This window comes from Molossus molossus, unplaced genomic scaffold, assembly GCF_014108415.1.
Source record: "Molossus molossus isolate mMolMol1 unplaced genomic scaffold, mMolMol1.p scaffold_m16_p_6, whole genome shotgun sequence".
NCBI classification, from domain to species: Eukaryota; Metazoa; Chordata; class Mammalia; order Chiroptera; family Molossidae; genus Molossus; species Molossus molossus.
In genome coordinates this window covers 103,050,733-103,057,095 of record NW_023425399.1, presented here as the reverse complement: position 1 = coordinate 103,057,095, position 6,363 = coordinate 103,050,733, and positions in this window count along the sequence as shown.

Sequence of the window (6,363 nt, the reverse complement as noted above, 5' to 3'; positions counted from 1 at the left end):
AAGCATGATGCAGAAAGTGCTTAGGGCGCATGCGCCCCGCAGTCTCCTGCACCGCCCCCAGCGGAGTGTCCCCACCCCCCACCCCGCCCCGCCCCGCCCGGTCTATAAAAGCCACCAGCTGCATTGAATGAAGCTGCTGCCTTTGTTAACCCCTGTGACGTCGGCACCTTCTTTTCCTTGGGTGTCTCACCACCGAACCCCCCCCACCCCGGGAAACTCCCAGACATGGGGAAAGATGCTTAAAGCCTTTCCATGTGGAATGTGAAATACCAGTATTATCGATGAAATATTAAAAGGTATGAACAGATGCGGTGAAGTGATGTATTTATAAATCATCAAAGTACTGTAACCCTTGAAATGTTGCATAACTGCAGTAGGAGAATTCACTCAGACCACCTGGGTTCCTCCTATCCCTCGATCATCATGCTGGGTTGGAATAAATACAGATTTGTGAATGAACCCATCTTACTGAGGTAACAACCTGGAGGGTTTCCACTAGAACAATGTATTCTAAAGTCAAAAACGGAAAGAGCCCTGGCCACTGTTAGAGCACTGGCCTTCACGCCAAAGGGTCCGGGTTTGATTCCCAGTCAAGGAAACGTAGCTGGGTTGCAGATTCAATCCAGCCCCAGTCAGGGCACGTGCAGACTGAAGTGTTTCCCTCGCATCCATGCATCATGTTTCTCTCTCTCCTCTCTCCCTTCCACTCTCTCTAAAAATCAGTGGAAAAAATATCCTCAGGTGAGGATTAACAACAACAAAAAAATGGAAAGACATGGTTGGATTTTATTTTGGTTTAACTATACTCATGTTTGAACATGGAAGTATAGTTAGTTGGACATAATACAGATAGGACCAGGTTCACTGTGGAATGAATGAATGGTCTTTGGATCTCCTCCATATATGAATAAGCAGGTTCAGTAGCCTAGAAAGATCTGACCTCCTCAAACACAAAAGTGTCTTTTTAGTAGCATCAGCAGCAGCATTTATTTGTCATAGATAGACTATTTCCTGTACCTTTATTATTTTAGCTTTTATCATTTGAAATGTTTTTTAAATAAACATTTCTGAGTCACTGGACAAATGATTACAGTGGAAAAAATTATTAGCCGAAAAGTAGTACTATAAAGAAAAATAAAGTGAACTCAGGGAATCTGGAGTTCCCAGCGGTGGATTGCGATTTCAGTCAGGTGATAATTGCAACTATGGCAACTGTAGCGCAGTCGTGTAAATAGGACAGTCACTTTAAATAAGAACGCGCTCACTATGCTGTACATGGGAAACCAGCAAAGAACAATGTTGAAAGTAAACTGTAACTGAAAAATAAGATAAAAGTAAAAAATATAAAGAATTTAGGAAGTTACAAAGCATCACTTCTGGTACATTAAAAATAAAAACAACTCTCTGTCTGAAGAAAACACTTAAGCAAAGATGGGAAGAAAGAGAAGTGGCCAGGAGGCGCTGTTACTTGGTGGAAGAGAGGTCCTGGTGGAAAGCACTGGTGCACATACTTTGCAGGGTGGGCAGACCAGGTGTGCCCGAAATACTCAAGACATAAGCTGGACTGGCAGGTAAAGACTAAGTTCCGCCCTGGCCAGTTTGGCTCAGCGGTTGGAGCATCGGCCTGTGAACCAGAGAGTCCCGGGTTCGGTTCCTGCTAGGGGCATGTGCAAAAAAAAAATAGAATAAGTTCCAATAGTGTCTAAATCATTTTCCATGCAACATATTCTTTCCTATTTCCTTTTTATAAATCATCCCTTTTATTTGATTAGTAAGTTTTCCCTTCAGTTCTTCTTCAGATGCTGAGCAGTGGTAAACTCACAATTTTTAGGAACCCGTATGCCAATTGCCTTCTTGGTCTGCTTTTCTCTAACACACTGAGTAGTCTGGTTTTGACCACCCTGGAGGACTGGCAAGGAACTGTTCTGGACATTCGGGAGCAAGGTGCTGTGTGTTCATGATGTAGTATACTGACTAGCAGGATGCTAGTCTCTCCTTGTTTCACTTTTTCGTGAGGGTGAATGACCTCATGATGTACATTTCTCTGGGGAATTAATCAGACAGATTGAAGTCTTCTGTTGTTAATCTTGCTGCTGCTTTATTGTTATTATTTTTTAATCTTTTGGTAAAGACAAGTCTTTAGACCTATGAATATGGTCTAAAGCTATGATCATTTCACAAATCTGATTACTATCACCAAATGTTTCTAGTACATATAATATAGCCTTAATCAAATTATAATTCATGTGTTGGCTTCTAATCCATAATGCAAGTGACCTACTTGAGTTGCTAACAGAACAGCAATGCTCATACTCTTATTACGGCTGTTCTTTCTCCACAGGCAGCAATGCAGATTAGAAATAAAAAATCCCTTGGTATGAACAGTGAATGATAATATAATACCCTGTAAACAGTTTTAAAACAAGAAATCCTGCCCAGCCACAGTGGCTCAGTTGGTTGGGTGTCATCCGGTACACTGACAGATTGCTGATTTGGACCCAGTCAGGGCACATGCCAGGGTTGCAGGTTTGATCCCCAGTTAGGGAAAGTATGGACGGCAACTGATGAATGTTCCCCCCGGCCCCCCGCCACATGTCCTCGGGTGAGGATTAAAAATATAAATTAAAATCTAAGGGAATTCCTTCGTAAGTATCCAGCAAACTATGTCACTTTAAATAAACAAACACACATAAACAAACAATCCTATCTGTCCAGACAGTGATGTCGAGGTGGTCTTTTCTTTTTCTTAACATGGGGCAAGTTATGACTATTAAAAAAATCCTATAAAACAATAGAAAAAGCAAGTCTGTAATGACTTATCTGAAAGTATTTAAGATGAAGGCAGGAGCGAAGATTCAGCCTGTGTAAAACAGCATCACTGCCGCCACAGAGGGGCGTGGAGAAAATGGTGCCAAGCATTTATCTGTTGGCAGTGTGAGAGTTGTTTACCTTTAAATTAAAAACGCCTCAATCTTGGCCACGGCTACTGAAGTAACTTATGGAGGGAGAGCAGCTCTGGGAACCAGGCAGCCTTTGTAGATGCACATTTACAAGGAAGCTGCAGCTGTAAGGAAGAACCTTGGACGCATGGAGGGACCCGGAGAGGGTTATGCTAAAGGACATAAGCCAGTCGGAGAAAGGCAAGGATCACATGATCTCACTTATCGGTGGAATCTAATGAACAAAATAAACGGATGAATAAGATAGAAACAGAGACATGGAAGCATGGGACAGACTGAGAAACCTTAGCAGGAAGTGGGGAGAGGGTTGGGAGTGGGGAGAGATTCACCAAAGAACTTACATGCACGTGTGCATGACCCATGGACACAGCCTGTAGGGTGGTGAAGCCTGGGGCAGGCGGGAACAGGAGGAGGGAGACCATGGAGGGGGAGTGGGGGGACCTCTGTAATCCTCTCAACAATAAAGATTTTAAAAATAAATAAATAAAAATTTTTAAAAAAAGAAAGCTGCATCGCCGTGGTCTTGAATTAGCCTTGAACACGGGCCTTCAGCAGCCTGTGACTAAGGAAGATCCCACCGCCTGCCTCTGCCTTTGTTATGGGGAAGAGGTAGGTTATAACAGCTGAAAGTGCTGTCCCATAGACTAGTGCTTCAAAATGGTAAGTGCTCACTTCATAAACGCATCGTTTATTAGAAGCTTTCCCTTGCAAAGCCCAGTCTTTAAATAATCAACGAGAAAGTTCAGAAAGATGGATAAAATCACTTGACTGCGTCATAGTAGATACGTCCTTTTTAAACTGAGCTATAATTGACATATTAATTTCAGGTGGATACCATTTTTAATGTGATGGCAAGTTTCATGTTAATACTCATTTAGTGTCCCCAACCCATCCCACGTTGAACTTGAGCACAGAAATAAGGTCGACTACACAAAATAGTTGATAAAAATGCATTTTTATTTGAAAAGTGTGCAGTAATGATCACTGGATACAGTTCTCAGCTGTGGTATTCGAACCCAGACATCACAAAATCATTGGATGCTATGATTTTTAAAGTCACTGGGACTTTGGTACAACCAAATAATGACCTAATAGTGTCTATCAAGCACCACAGTCTACTCGGGGGCATAGACAAAAAACTCTATGTTTGAAGTTTGAAGTTACATTCATAGCACTAGACAAAACAGAGGTCTGTGAAGATGACAGACGAAACAATCAAACGTGCTTAGCTTAAAAATGAGGACCAGATCACTCAAAGGCAGACCGTTGGGGTACACTGAAGCACATCAATGTTATGTCAGAACAGTGTCTACTTTTAACATGTTAAGCAGGATAACTTTTCTTAAATAATTTCAAATACAATCAGTATCTTTTACAAGGCCATGAACGCAAAAGCCCTATTTGTACAAGGAGGATGCTGACCAAGTTGTAATATACTACCTAGAATATAACTGGACTCTTTATAAGAAATACAAAATGACATACAAAATGAAATAGGACTCTTTTATTTTTTTCAGTACCTTGAGATATACTAAACATTTTCAATCAAATACAGTGACCTCAAGTTGACTACCTACCCATTAGTAGCTTCCAATACATCTACTGAAATTTGTTGTGTCCCTGCTATGACACTTTTTGTTACAAGTGGTTTAAATTATGACTGTGATATTTTATTAGTTCTTAGTTTGCAATGATTAGTCTGTTTATGAAATGAAACATAACATACAAATCAATTTATTATATATGTTTATTATTGAACCTGACAGAAACCCTGTGGGACATACAGGGGGTTAAAGTCCCGCATGAGGAGAAACCACTATGATATTTAATAGCACACATGTGGTCCCCAACTTGTTCCTTCTGGACACATTCTTGTTCTACAACAATAGGCTTCCTTTCAAAGAGCATTTGAAAAAAATAGCCTGTAGAATAGATTATGGAAAAGCATATGTTCTCACGCATTGCTAGGGACACTATTTTGATGTGCCAACAGACATAAAGACAACAGCCACTGGTTAAGTAAGGGACCCATTGGGTCAAGGACAGACATACCAGCTCCTACACAATTTGCTAAAGACCCTTAAAGACTAAGTCAACTGAGGGATGTAAGCCATGCCTTCCACCGTTCTGTGGGGAAAAAAAAGAACTGGAAAACATTTAAATGACTCAATTCAAAGATGATTCATTTGTGTGTTTTCTTCTTCAAAAGATGACTCCCTTTAAACTAATCCCACTCTTTGGCACTGTTTTTTCTTCTCTCTCTACATGATGTTAGGAAATCTCTCAAGCCCAGGCTGCTGATTAGAGAGAGCGCTGCAGGAAAGTGTCTTTGCGATGCTTTTACGAGAAAATGAGACTCAGATAAATAAAATGTTTGTAAGTCTCCAAAATTTTGATACTAAATAATGGAATATTTTTAGCTTAAATATTTTTTTTAATTTTTTAATTTTTTTTATCCTCACCCGAGGATATTTTTCCATTTTTTGTACAGATAGAGTGGGAGGGAGAGAGAGAGAGAAACATCGACGTGAAGGGATACATCGAGTGGCTGCCACCCGCACGACCAACCAGGGCCGGGGACAAACTGCAACCGAAGCACGTGCCCCTAGCGGGAACCGAACCCGGGTCTCTCCGGACCGCAGGCCGACGCTCTAACCGCTGAGCCAAACTGGCCAGGGCTTTAGCTTAAATATTTTTATTAGCTTAGTTCAAAGGATATAACTCTCTACTTAATAGATAAAAATGATGGATAAATATCTAGTTACAAAAACTCTGTTACTCTTTATTATTATTATTTTTCCTACCTAAAAATCAGCCTGGTGTGAACTTCTCCATGTCCTGCCGTATTTAAGAACTCTATGCAGACAACTTTTAACTCTAATCTCTCTCTATAACCCTTGCTCACCAATGTCATTGTGGTTGGGTCTCCACTCAAGAAGTCTAAGGTAGTACGTTATAAAACTCCCTATATATCTAACAATAATTTTTATCAGTTCTACTTTATAAAACAAGTATTTTCCTAGATGTATAAAGCTTTGAGACAATGCTCATCTCAGATAATATTCTTTATCTACTTCCCATGGTAAGAGCTCAGCACTCTCTCCAGAAATAAGTTAATATCATCTTGGTCAAAAATCAAGAAAAAAATATATAGCTTTTGGTGACATTTTAGACAACCTTTTCAAATATAGACATCATCTTGGCATCTTTAAAAATAATAAAGCTTTTCTTAAAATACTTAAATATTCTAAACTTCTCTTAATACTTAAAGCTAGGCAAAAGAAGATGACAGTCAACATTTTAAAGTCACTTTGGTTAATATCAGCTCTCAGAATGTCCTTTTAAAGAGTTAGTCAGTATCTTAGGAAACAGCAACTTCAATGTTCCCTCTTTAAAGTTTGAG